The following is a 14,729-nucleotide window of genomic DNA, read 5'->3' on the forward strand; positions in this document are numbered from 1 at the left end:
TCTAGCAATTATTGTGAACTAGCAAGAAAGAATAGACTCGCAGATCAAGAAAAAGTTAAGTAGTGTAGCACCTAACACTCTGGGCCTTACACAAAGTGGAGTCTCTATTTTCACACACTACCTCTTTCACACACAGAAGAGAAGCAACTCACATTATTAGGAGGCAGCTATTTAGTAAGTCTTAAAATAGCACAGTGTGCTATCTCCAACTTTATTATTCTTCCTTTACAAAACTGGTTTAGCTGTTCTATATCTTTTGTCTTTCCAGGAGAACCAAGTTCAAGAGTTAGGAGAGTTTTATAAACATCTTTGGATAGTACGGCATCAGAAAAGGAAAACTTGGGGGGAATTTCCTGGCTGCCAGTGGTTAGGACTCTGAGCTTCCACTGCAGGGGGTACAGGTTTGATCCCTAGTGGGGGAACTAAGATCCCTCATGCCACACGACATGACCAATAAAAAATAAAGAAGTATCAAAGCTTATGTTTTTTTAAAAAAGGAAAACTTGGTATGCCATCTATTAGCATTCTTATATAAGAATGGCATGGTAGCATTAAGAGAAAACTAAAATCTTCACATCTTATTTCATTCATTCTTTCAACAAATAACTTACAGAGCACCTATATACAAAACTGTCCCAGATACTGGGAATAAAAGTATTCCAATTTCTATCTTTATAGTACACTGATTTCATTTTATTCATCTCTAAAATGCCTAGTTTCATCAAAACCTATGAATAGAGAAGTGAATGGACTTAATGACAACAACAAACAAAATCAATCTAAATGCATGAGTTTTGTTCCTTTGACTATATGCATGATGTCATGTTCTACCACCTTCCGGGTAGTTACTTCCCATAGTGGAGAAGGCGAAATTCAAAGGTTCTCTAAAAAGACTTGGATGAGAGCAGGCAGGCAAGGTTTCACTCCCCCAGGCATATCATGAGTATTATACCAGCATGAGAAAATGCCTGTGACATATCAGAGACTGAGGGCTCTTGCACTGTTTTTGATTTTCGAACAAGGCATTCATTATAATTTTATCCTGACAAAGAAAAACCCCCATAAAAGTAGTTGAAAAAGTGGCTGAATTAATTCTCATATTTTCATATAATAATAACATAGGGAGTAGGAATGACCACCGTAAGGGTATGGAAAAGTCTATATTGTTGATCTAAGACAATTAAAAATTACCATTCTAAGCAACCCACTTAATAAGTCACATCATATTTTTGCTATTCTTTCCTAAACTGCTTCTCAAACTGTCAATCTTGTTGCCATATCCTACTCACTGCCTAGATGAAAACAGTGAAATATATGTTATTTCATTTATTTATATGAACATATATAATAAATATATGTTTATTATCTGCATGGATAATAGGATCCATGCAGAATCCTGTTTTAAATCCTGCTCCATACTTGCCCCCAGTTCCTTCAAAGACAGGACTCTCTAAAGCAGCAGGTGTCTCTAAAGCAGCAGGTGTTTAGCTCCTGGCAAGAACTCTTGAATGATAAAATAACACTATCAAGAAAATCAAGAGAAAACCCCCTTACTCCAATAAAACTATACTCTCTATGATCTTACAGTGCTTATACTCCTTAGGCCACTGTGGAATTTTCCCATAGTTGGAGGCCTCTGTGAAGTATGGTGGTTTTGCATACAGGTTTTATTTTCTTATTTTTATAATTTAGTTTATATATTTATTTTTGGCTATGCTGGGTCTCTTCATTGCTGCATGTGGGGGCTACTCTAGTTGCTGTGAACAGGGGCTACTCTCCATTGCAGTACGAGGGCTTCTCATTGCGGTGGCTTCTCCTGTTGCGAAGTACAGGCTCTAGGGTGTGCAAGCTTCAGTAGTTGCAACACACAGGCTCAGGAGTTGTGGCTTGAGGGTCCTATAGTGCATGGGCTTAGTTGCTCCATGGCATGGGAATCTTCCTGAACCAGGGACTGAACCCGTGTCCCCTGCATTAGCAAGTGGATTCTTATCCACTGTGCTACCAGGGAAGTCCCTCCACATGGATTTTAGAAGATAGATATGGGCTCACAGGCTGATTCTGCCACCAACTTTCTGCATATTACCTAGTCACTTTAAGCTTCAACTTACTCATTTTTACAATGGTACATGCACATACCACAAAGTGTTGAGAAGAATGAATTAAAGTGAAAGTCACTTAGTCATGTCTGACTCTTTGCAACCCCATGGACTATACAGTCCACAGAATTCTCCAGGCCAGAATACTGGAGTGGGTAGCCTTTCCCTTCTCCAGGGGATCTTCCCAACCCAGTGACCAAACCCAGGTCTCCCACATTGCAGGCGGATTCTCTACCAGCTGAGGCACCAGGGAAGACCACAAAATGTTGAGAAGAATGGATGGGATAATGAAAAGTATTTAGCAAAATATTGGGTATAAGTATTAAACAAACATTTAATACATATTAATTACACACCAACTGATCCACCTGATAAATCTTACAGATTATCTCAACCATTCCTCTTTCCTTTAGCTTTCCCTAATTGTTTCAAGATTAGGGAATTCATTTCCTCCTTCCTATGTCTCCCCTGTACTGCACCACTGCAGTGGGATGCTTCTGGCAAGAGAAGAGCTCCTGGAGGGCAGGCTGACTAACTCTTGTTTGCATCCCTGGCCCCTGGCTCGGTACAGGGCCTGGCACCTATTATTCAAATGTCAACTAGAATATCTCAATGTTGCTCCACAGTCTGCATTATCATCATTTAAAGCTACATGATACCTCTAAGAAATCTTCTTAACCAATCCACTTCTGTTTAGTTTCTTTACTGTTTTGTGTATTATTAATAGTGTAATAAACAATTATAGTTTATTTTTCTCTTTCTGGATTATTTTGGATAAATTCCACCAGTGGGATTACAGGATTAAAAAGTATAGCTCCTAGCAACTAGACATATATCCAGTTTGCTTAATTACTCATTATAAAATGTATATTCCAGTGTTATTGCAAAAGAGAACTTCTATTAGCTTTAGTACTTTCAGTTCTATTTTGTTGATCCAAGGCTGCCTCTGTCCCACCTACTCTGGGACATTAGCAAGCAACAGAGGAAGTTAGGACAATCTTCTTTGTCTGCAGCCAGATCTCATGACTAGCATATATCTGTAAAGGCAAACCGCTTACCTGAAGATGATGGGAAAATGTGGACAAACGAACTTATAACAAACCAATATAGCATTTACTGTGTGCCAGGCATTGTTTTAAATGTTTTACAGATACTAACTTCTTATAATTCTCACAATTACCCTATGAGGTAGACACTCTTATTCCCCTGTCTTACAGCTGAGGAAACTGTGAAGTAACAGCAGAGACTTGAAGAGATCTTTAAAAAGCAGAGATTGAATCCAGGCTCCAGAGTTAAGCCTCTTAATTACTAAGCTATGTGCCTTTCAAAGAAAAAACAAGCAAATAAATCTTACTGTACAAGATGACCTCGGCTGTGTCTTTATAGATAGCCAGCTCTCCTCTCTTCCCCAAGGTGAGTATCAGATTAAACTAAACTCTGACTCTCCAAACTAACCTCATTATAAGCAAATGGTAGTTTCCAAAGTCAAAGTCACAAATACATGATTGGAACACTAGACTATAAACAGATGAGTTTACTTACTTGCAGAAGTGCACTTCCTGGTTGTTTTTCAACCAAAGATGAGTAGATGCTAACAGATGAATACATTACAGACTGATATTTTAAAATAAAGTAAAAGCATATTTATATCACCCTGCTAGTAACTGCAAAGATGTCACAAATGTCTAATTGTGTCTGGCTGCATGCCTAACTTCTCTTTCTTTCTAGACTTCCCAAAAAGTTTACCTGGCCAAGCAAGTTGAAGGGGAAAAAATGTCTATTTAAAGTAAAACCAAATATATTCTACTATATTAACATTCTGTAAAGCAAGTTATCAACATTCTAAGACTGACTGGATTAAAAATGGAAATGAACCAAGAAAACTGACTCAATATATTCAAGCTATATAGGCTTGCTATATGAACACATAAATAATATAACAGGGTAGGGAAATATGATTCAGTGTATATCACTGGGACAAATAAAAAACAGACTGGAGATGAACTGAGATTCATGTTTCATATCATACATTAATTCATTTGGGATTAACCCTCAAAGTTACATTAAAATGGTGAGATAAACAGAAGAGAATTAAATAGCACTGTAGCACAATCATGGAAGGAAAATAGTCTCCATCTTTCTTTCCCCAAAGTCAGAAACTTACCAAAGGCAAAATGGATGGCTTGAATATAAAAAGGAAAACTTTCTGTGTAATGAAATTAGCATCAAGAAAAAGGAGAATACAGCTAAAAAAGTGACCAGGTAACTAACACAATATTTTGAACACCCAGCTTTTACTGAAAAACATATGTTTTATCCATTCATTCAGTATTTATTGAGGGACCTACAGCATGCCAGGCACAGCTCTGGGTGCTGGGGAAACAGGGGTGAAAAAAGAGACTCACACTTTAAAATCACTGCTTTCATGTAGGTTATAGTCTAGTATTTATAAAAGTTCAAAATCCAGAATAATCTACTAAATTGATTCAAAAGTGTCCATCTCTCAGCCTCTAAATTCAATGTCACCAAGTAAAAAATTAAAATTAAATTTTAAGATACAATTATATATACCTTAATATTGGTAGAAATAGAGATAAAATCCAAGTGAACAAAGAGAGAAACATAAGAAAAACACACATCTGAACCTTGACTGGATTTTTAGTGCGTTGCTGGCAGGTAGTTAGGGAAAAAAAACTGGTCACATGTAACACTTTATACATGCTTTGTCTCCATAATATTACTGTAGAAAGGAAATTCTCCCCAAGAAAAGACATAATTTAAACCCAATGGTATACGGGGAATTAATGCCTAATAGAAGATTAATGGTTAAACCACAGTAGATTGACACTCCAGTGCAATGTTGCCCAACAGAAAAAGTATAAGACACAAATGTAACTTAAATGTTTTTAGTAGCCACACTAAAAAGGGAAAACAAACAGGTGAAATTAACCATAAGAATATACTTTAACCCTATATATACAAAATATTATCTTTTAAACACATAATCGATAAAAAATTATGAGATATTTTATATTCGTTTTTGGTTCTAAGTCTTTGACACCTGGTGTGTGTGTTCTATATGGCAGATCTCAATTCGTACTTTCCACATTTCCAAGGCCCAAAAGCTACCTGTGGCTGGTGGCTACAGTGTTGGATGATGTAGCCTAGTAGTCTTCAACTGAAGATGATTTTTGCTTGCCTGGGAGACATCTGGTAATGTTTGCAGACATTTAGGTCACAACTGTGCACTCAGTGGGTAGAGGCCAGGGATGCTGCCGAACAGCCAACCCTGCACAGGACAGGCCCCACAACAAAGAAGGATTTAGCCCCCAAATGTCAATAGTGCTAAGGTAGTCCAAGAGAGCTAAGCTTAGCTCACATGCTAGTATTTGGTATATGCTGACCTAGGGAAATGTGTTTTATGGCCTATTTGTTTTTTACATTACAATGCTTTAAGTCAATTTTAGAAGTAACTTCTTAAGGTTTCTCCTGAGATGCACTCATTTTTCTGTATTTCTCCTAAGGAGCTCCGCAGACTGAAGGGCTCTCCATGGACAGAGGACGTGGCCACAGAAGTCCACAGCAGCTGATTCATTCCAAAGGGAAAAATATTGCTTGATCCAGGAGTTGAGAAAACATTCAACAAAGAAATTACTGCTGCTGTTTTTATCTTCCTGAGGACTCTGGCTAGGAGACTCTGAGGTGGAGTAGGGTGAGGATGCTGGGGAACCGAAAGGGGACAGTGAAATTTAGATTCAGCCACTGTTCGAACAAAGGTCAGGGAAACACAGAGCCATTTATATATGAGGAAAGCAAGGAACTTTCGATCCATAAGCAAACAGAGATACTTGCACAGGGGCCTTCCCTCCTCTGTGCTCCAAGACCATCCCCAGGGCTGTGATAACAGGCTCACTGTCACACCACAGGGCTTCTGCTTATCTAGTTTGTCCATCTCATTTTAACAGGCTGCCAGAGTGGAATGTCTGCTGACTGGGCAACCTCGGGCTTCCCCCCGCCTGGAGGCCCCCGGGACAAGACACCATGGGCCGATGATCATTCCTCAGGCTGAACAATCCCTTCCTGACAGCAGACAACAGCAGGGTAGCCTTCGGAAGCCCAGGGGCTGAGGAACCAACCAGGTGCACCTCTCAGCTTCCAAGGGGATTAAAGGTCACGATACTCCTGTCTGACCTGCCCACAAAGAAAGCCACCCTCGGGGCACAATCAGAATGGACTTGCCTCAAGAGCCTAGAGCATATTCTTCTTCTCCTCAATTCACAAGATAGTAACAAAAATACAGAATGGATAGCCTCTTCTTACAAACTGCTGGCTCAAGTAAAAGCTTTTCTGTAGGTGTCCTGCTCCTACAGCTGCCTTTACCATAAACATTTAGAAAGACAAACTTTTAAGGGAAGCTGTTACAAAGATACAGTTTTCAAAGAGACTCAAAATGTTAAAAATTAAAGAGAAAGTTACATTTTATTTTAAATTTAAAAAGAAATGAAAAAAGTTGATGCCCTTCCAAGAACATCTGACTTCAGGCTTCCCCATCCTCCCTCTCCTCAATAAGTTAACACCACAAAGGACAATTCCCCCAATTATCAGCACTTTCTTATTCCAATGCGTTATTAACAAGATCCTGATTATCTCAAGCATTTCCCTTAAGAAATTCCAAAGAGTGGCCACTTCAGTTTAGAGGGACAGCAAAATTTCAGAATGTAACCTAGATAGCATATTTAAAAGCAGAGACATTACTTTGCCAACAAAAGTCTGTCTAGTCAAGGCTATGGTTTTTCCAGTGGTCATGTATGGATGTGAGAGTTGGACGGTGAAGAAAGCTGAGCGCCGCAGAATTGATGCTTTTGAACTGTGGTGTTGGAGAAGACTCTTGAGAGTCCCTTGGACTGCAAGGAGATCCAACCAGTCCAGCCTAAAGGAGATCAATCCTGGGTGTTCATTGGAAGGACTGATGTTGAAGCTGAAACTCCAATACTTTGGCCACCTCATGCGAAGGGTTGACTCATTGGAAAAGACCCTAATGCTGGGTAAGATTGGGGGCAGGAGGAGAAGGGGACGACAGAGGAAGAGATGGTTGGATGGCATCACTGACTCGATGGACATGGGTTTGGGTAGACTCCGGGAGTTGGTGATGGACAGAGAGGCCTGGCGTGCTGCAATTCATGGAGTCGCAAAGAGTCGGACATGACTGAGCGACTGAACTGAACTGAACCTTCACAGGAAGGAAGCAAAATATAGTAGAAATGGCTCACTAGTCTTGAGTTGGGGAACCTGCTAACCTCAGCCTTATTGCTCAGTGGCTATGGATTAATTTGTACCCCAGCGCACTCATTTGTAACTAGGCTGCATTACCCTAATGTCCAGGATCTGCTATTAATACAATCCACAAGTGTAAATACGTAAAACCAGTGGATATACCTTATTACCATCACGGTAAAACAAGTATTTTTCCGCACCTCACAATCTAGCATTACCCCAGAATCAGGAGGAAAACTGGAGGGCTTTCAGTTGTTTCATAAACTAAATTCCAAGAAACTTTTCCCAAGTTCCTATTACATCGGGGGATGAGATTAACTTTGTTATTACAATGATAAAGTTTCAAAATAAATCTTGGAAGAAGAAAAAGGAAACACTTGGAGCCCCACTGGTTGAGGGGGTAGAAGAGGCGATCCCGTGAGATCTAGGGAAGAGGTTCTCAGCACTGGTGACACATTAGGATCACCAGGCCAGCTTTAAAAAACACTGACTGCCTGAGCGTGACCCCAGAAACTGGTTTAATTTGTCTGGAGTGTTAGTATCTTTTTTAACATTCTTCAAGTGATTTTAATATGCAGCCTAAACTGAGAACCGCCAATGTAGATAACCAAATGTTGGTATTTTACATTTGACAAAATCCCTTGAAGACTTTCAGGCTTTAGCTTAAAAAAAAAAAAGCCTAAATATAATTTGTAAATGAATCTCCCTTCAGTGCCCAGTACTGTGTGTGCCTGTGTTAAATGCCTAAAATAAGACATTAGTGGGTCCATTATGTGACCTGTACTGCAGAGCAGGCTGGAAGCGCTGACAACGGTGAGATGCAAAGTCAAGGTGAATATCTGGGCAGCTTGCCTATTTTTCCACTGTGAGAATACAACATTTAAGGAAACTAAGTAACTGCTTAACATCATACCTGCTTTAGTCAACAGAAATTGTCATTTGATATCTAATAACAGTTGATTCTTTGAACAGCTAATTCATAAAATAATCTTAAATAATTAAAAAATATGGCATCTAATTATCTAAATAGGTTAACTCACAAAAAGGAGGGTAAAGAGGGAAGGGATAGACTTAATAAGATTAATTCTACTAATTAGTGGACTTCTGTGCACCAAATTAACTTCACATTAGTCTGTAACTTTGATACTGAGAGGTTCAACTATTGCAAAGACTTACAGAGGCCCTGTTCCCTGTTCCTGGCATTGGCCTTTTTTATTTTTGATTAAGAGAAAGTGAGGGACAGAATGGTGAGACATTTTAAAAAGCATTAGCACAAGGCTGCGTATGCATGCTCAGTCACGTTTGACTCTTTGTGACCCCATGGACTGTAGCCTGCTAGGCTCTTCTGCCCATGGAATTTTCCTGCAGGCAATAACACTGCAGCAGGTTGCCACTTCTTTCTCCAGGGGATCTTCCCAAACCAGCGATCGAACCCACATCTCTTGCATCTCCTGCACTGGCAGGCAAGTTTCTTTGCTAACACATCACCTGGGAAGCCTCAGTACAAGGCTACCTCAAAGTAAAACCCAGGTTTCACTGAAAAATTTTTCATTAACCATTTGTCACTTCCAAGTTACAGATTTTAACAAAATAAAGGCTTGAGTATTTAAAACTGTTTGAAAAATACGTTGCTAGTTCCAATACTTTTCTTCCCTTTTGACAGAAAGCTCCTTTAACTCGTGCCAACAAGCTATATTTATTTCCCTTAGGCAGCATTTCCTAGCTAAGAAGCAGCAGCCATGCTGCAGATGGCGTAAAAGAGCTCATGATCAAGGCAGCAGGCCAACTTCAGGAGATCTGTGGGCTCTAGACTCAGTCACCATGCAGGAAAGCCACCTGGGCTCTGCACCAATGGCAGCGCTGTTGTCATCTCCACTAGAGAGCTCCAGGCTGCTATTGGAGACCAACATCTGGCACCAGGCCAGAGACCGTACTAAGCTCTATAAAGCTTTATAGATGTCTTCAGGGAAAAGGGGGCAGGGAGGCAGGTGTTCTTACTCATCCTATTACTGACTGTCCAGAAAATGTGCTGAGTCACTGAGTACCAATCAAGAGAAAAATAATGCAGAGACTGCAAATACTTATCTCCTTCACCCTGCTCTCCTTCCTAACAGCAAGGAGACTCACAGGTAATATTTTTGATGCTGAAAACACAAGGGCATAGAAAAATTCACATACCCTTCATCCATAAAGAATAGCTTTCAGAGTCAAATTCTGTTAAAGTACTAAACAAAACTATTTTATGGCAACAATAGTTGTCCTTAGGTAGAAGTGTTAAGGGTGATTTTATTTTTTCCTATAATCTTCCATAATTTGCACATTTTCTATAAGAGACCATAATTCTTTCATAATAACATATCCTAGAATCCTATTTCTTGGTAAGAGATTACTATTCACATCCTTGTCTCTAGCATATAACTTGAGCTCACCCAAATATTTCTTCCACTCACTAATCACAAATACTCCAACCAAGGCTAAAGTGTCAGCCGGACACAGAACTAAAGGAGACTCTTGGTGAAGGTCACTCGACTCTGTGAATACTTGCTTTGTTGCTTTGCCTAGAGGCAGAATATTCTAATATGGGTAGAAAGCAAATTCCACCAGTGGTACACTTGAGAGAAGGGACAAAAAGAGTAAGGGGTAGTAAAGGCACATGAACTTTAGTTGACTTCTTATTTTTCATGTTTCCTCCTTTCTTAGTTAGATTAGACATGCTAGGGAAAAAACAGTCACCCTTGGCTTTAGCCTGAGCATAGTGAGAAAACAAACCACCACCACAAAAAAAAAAAGCTTATAAAGGCATCACAGAGCTTTGTCTTGTTTTTGCTTCAATTTTACTTTAAAGCAACTAAAATACCAACCCCTTGGCCTGTTATTCAAGAACACACATCATCTCCTTGCTGTCCACCTGAAACTATCATAACATTATTAATCAACTATGCTCCAATATAAAATTAAAAGTTTGAAAAACAAACAAAAAACCCCACTGGCCTTTTTTAAAATGAGAAAAAAAACCTACCAAAATAAACTGCAGATTTAGCAAAAAAAAAAAAAAAAAAACCACACATCATCTGAAACTCGTGATCTAGCCCTCTATATCATGACTTCACACTTCATGCTCAAAGCCAACAGTTCTTTGGTTGGCCTACCCACAGCTTGTTGATCCTACCCACAGCTCTTTCTTCCACCAGGCATGTTCTTCATTTCTCCAAATTCTACCTATTTTTCAAGTCTCCAACCAAATGCTACCTCCTCCTGAAGTCTTCCCTGATCTCAGAGACTGAAGAATTCTTTTCTGCTTGTTAATTTCCACAGCCTCTAAATTCTAGTAATCTACATACATGACTATGAGTTGAAGCTTCTAGGGAGGGCAGGCAGGGCCAGCCTCAATTTATCATCATGTGCACCCGAACACTTCATTCAGGGCTGTGTGTACATCTTGGAGAGTGCTCAAATGTTTGCTGAATTAAAAAAAAAAAAAGAATATATATCACATCTTAAAACAAACCAACCAGAGTTGGTAGAGTTATGTGACCAACATGTACATATCTGAATGCAATTATAAGAAAAGGAGCTATGCTCAGAGGGTCACGCCTCAAACACGGGAACAGTGTTAAGGAGGGGTCTGGACATAAATCTTCATGTTAGTTGAAATAACGCCAGCCTAACACCAGCCAAGATTAGTACTTAGGCTCAAAGAACTAACAGCACCAGAAGGCACCCCTATTAGCACTTCAGGATTAAAGGATGTGTGCAAATCATTAAGTTGTGTGTGGCCACAAGCTTTACCTCAACAGTCTTGAACAAAAGGAAGGTGTGAAAATGCATTATTTTAACTAGTTCTAAGCAGGTATGATACAAATATCTGAAGGTGTGAATGATTAGAGCAATTTTCCCAAAGAGTATTCCAAAAGATTTGGTCACAATATTAGGAAAGGGGCAAACTACATACTCTGCAACTTTGCTGACAGCAAAAAAAAAAAAAGAAAATCACCAACTTGTTTAAAATGCGTTTAATTCTTGATGCTTTACTTCTGACTTCTGTTTGACAGTTTCATGTGTCTATGTTAAACTGAACCTATTAAAGGTTAATGGCAGTGGATAAAACCTTGTTTTCCAATTAAGAACCACAAATGTATCCTTATCTTTTGTTACTTTGGGAGGTACTGTTTTTCATTTCTGATGGATAAGAGGCAGAGCTGGCATCTGGGAGGTCTTGTCCCAGATTTCATCTCTACCAACTAATACAGAAACAATGGCTATGATCATAAGACACGAAACTGTAATCTCTACCCAATTATCTACTTACAGTCTTAAAAAAGGTAAATGGTACGCTTTTACAGCCATTACACTTCCCAGATACTTAAATTGTCCATTTTTATACCATCGCTGAACCAGAAATTTGTCATTTTGCTTTTTTCCTATTAGCAAACTGCTAACATACAAGACAAGTTCAAGATGTATTTGTATCTATGAAATCTGGAGTTTTGATAGATAATATGCAAGAACATTCTAGGTGATATGTGAATTTTTAAAAACACTTGATCATTATATATGCCTTTTAACATATGTAAAAAATACGTTATATAAACCTATAATTCTATTCCTTAGGTCAAGGCTGAGCAAAAAGAAAAAAAAAGTTGATTAAAAGAAATAGTTTAAGTTAAAAAAAAAGTTCAGAGGCTACAGGATATGGTAAAAAACCAGGAAGACAGTACTCATATTTAAAAGTTTAGGAAGCATCAAAGGATAAGGAAAATTAAATTCATGTGGACTCCTGAGATCTCACAAAAGTGGTTGGTATCAGCCTCCTGTTTCTTCAAAATGAGGCTCAGTCACATGAAGGAAACTTTCTGTCTGGTGCCTGACTTAATAATTTAGAGGATAAAAGGCACAACAGTGACTCTACCTCCAACTCTTCTCTACCCACAGAGGAAAAGTTTGCTGCTGCCACTGCACACCGTAATGTCAGTTCTGCTCTAACCAAAAGGACAGGGCCTCTGTCCTCAGAAATTTCACAGGACCATGCTCTATCTTTCCAGGTTCCATCTCTTTCTGTTTTACAAGCTAGGCATGGGCAAGCTTGCTCACTAAGGCTACATCTACATATATGCACTAACGACTCCAAAACTTGTCCCAGCTTCATTCCTTATCTGTACTCTATCTATTGATCATCTCATCTGGATGCACCTCAAATTCCACATTTTCAAAAGTAAACTCATGCTCACCTCCTTCTCCTCCTTTCTCTCCCCATATGCCCATCAATAGTTTTAAATCCTTACCACAAATCCCAGGCACCCCAATGTCTCTCTCTCTCCTTCCAGAAATACCCCTAAGTCTCTCCTCTCTCCTCCATCTTCACTATTAGACTTGGATCCAGACCCCTGGCCCCTTTCACCTGGGCTGGCACAGGAGCCTCCAGACTGCTCCCTGTATTTTGTCTCTCTCTCTGTCATACACATTTTTCATATACTGCCTCAAAATTAATCTTCCTAAGATAAAAATGAAGTCTTAAAAGTCTCAGCTCAACTGTATTAGCTATTAGGTCACGCAAAGTAAAATTACAATGAGATATCAGACATACCTATCAGAATGGCTAAAATTAAATTAATAACACCAAATACTGGCAAGAATGCAGAGAAACTGGATGACTCACACATTGCTGGTGGGAATGTAAAATTAAACAGCCACTCTGGAAAAAAGAGTACTGAAGTTTCTGATAAAACTAAACACACACTCACCATATGACCCAGCAATTACATTCCTGGAATTTACCCAGAGAAATGGAAGGTTTATTCACAAAAAATCCTATACACAAATATTCAGAGCAGCTTTGTTTATAATAGCTACAAACTAGAAATAACCCACATTTCCTTCAACAGATGAATGGTTAAACAAACTGTAGTCTATCTATAACATGGAAAATACAATTGATACACAACAAATTAGATGGATCTCAAGGGAATAACGCTGACTGAGAAAATTCAATGTCAAAAGGTTACATACTATATAATCCCATTGGTACAGCTTTCTCAAAATGACAAAACCACAGAGATGGAGAACAGATGAGTGGTTACCAAAGACTGAGGGACAGGGCAAGGGAGGAGGCTGCGGCTCTAAAAGGGGAGCACAAGACATCCTTTTGGTGGAGCTGATTTGTATCTTGACTGTGATAGTGGTCATATGAATTTATTTGTGAAAAAACTGCATAGAACACACACAAATGAGTGCACATGAAACTGGTAAAGTCTTAATAAAGTGGTTGCATGTTATCCATGTCAATCAATATCCTGTCATGATTTTATACTATAGGATGCAAGAAGTTACCACTGGGAGAAGCCCGATAAAGTATGTATGGATGGGATCTCTCTGTATTATTTTACAGCTGCATCTGATTCTACAGTCATCTCCAAATAAAAAAAGTTAAGAGAAAAAAACCCTTTCAATAATTTCCAGTAGTTCCCCTACACCCATAGTAAAAGATTCCTTAGCATGGCATGTAGAACTTTCTCACACACCTCTTATGCCCTAGACTACTAGCTCTAAGAGCTAACATTCTTTGAGCACAGGCTATGTGGCAGGCACCATTCTAAGCATTTTATATGTATTAGCTCATTTAATACTCAAGGCATCTCATGAGTTAGGTTCTACCATTGATACTATTTTAATTCCTAAGTCACTAAGGCACAGATGACTTAACAGCTTGACAGCATCCCCACTTCATCATCCTTCAAAGCCCTGCTCCAATGTACCTCTGTGACTTTTTCCAGTATAAGTGCTATACTAAATGTCAAGCATTCAAAAGATATTCAATACGTGTTTTAACATAAAGTCTGGACAAAAGGACACAGAAACGGTACAGAACTGGGACTTTAAGGATTTGACACTGATTACAGTGAACCTATGTTTCTCCAAAGTTAAGCTTGCATAGGAAAGCACTGTACCATAGACAGTTGAAACAGAAAATACCCACCCACCAGTGAGAAAATGTTGATTAATAAGGCAACAGCTTTCACGTAGCAAAGAGGGACAAGTAAGGTCAGGCTAATGAAACTCCAGTGTCAGCTGTAGAGCCATATCTTGCTCCCATTTTCACAGAACAAATACATGAACACAAACCTCAACTTCCTACCCAGCAACCCCCATTCTTTCTTATTATTTCTGCAATTCAAGAATTTTTCCCCAGATGAAGATGTTTCTTCCAGATTAAAATGCATATTCATTATTTCCCTTGGAGGAAATTATTCACTAAAGACTCCTTTACACTCATAGGTTTTCTTGAAAATTTCAACTGATTATCCTCTAACAATCTAGAATTGTTCCAAGTACGCTCTAAAATCTGAATGAGAATCCCCAGTC

General features: G+C 39.0%; 1 protein-coding gene across 7 annotated transcripts in view; it reads right to left on the reverse strand.

Annotated features, from left to right (window-relative positions):
* The window catches only part of ABCC5 (ATP binding cassette subfamily C member 5), a 103,659-nt gene that overhangs the window by 61,554 nt on the left and 27,376 nt on the right, over positions 1-14,729 (reverse strand). The gene's annotated exons all lie outside the window — the stretch shown is intronic.

This window comes from Giraffa tippelskirchi, chromosome 2, assembly GCF_054371585.1.
Source record: "Giraffa tippelskirchi isolate mGirTip1 chromosome 2, T2T-mGirTip1v1.2.pri, whole genome shotgun sequence".
NCBI classification, from domain to species: domain Eukaryota; kingdom Metazoa; phylum Chordata; class Mammalia; order Artiodactyla; family Giraffidae; genus Giraffa; species Giraffa tippelskirchi.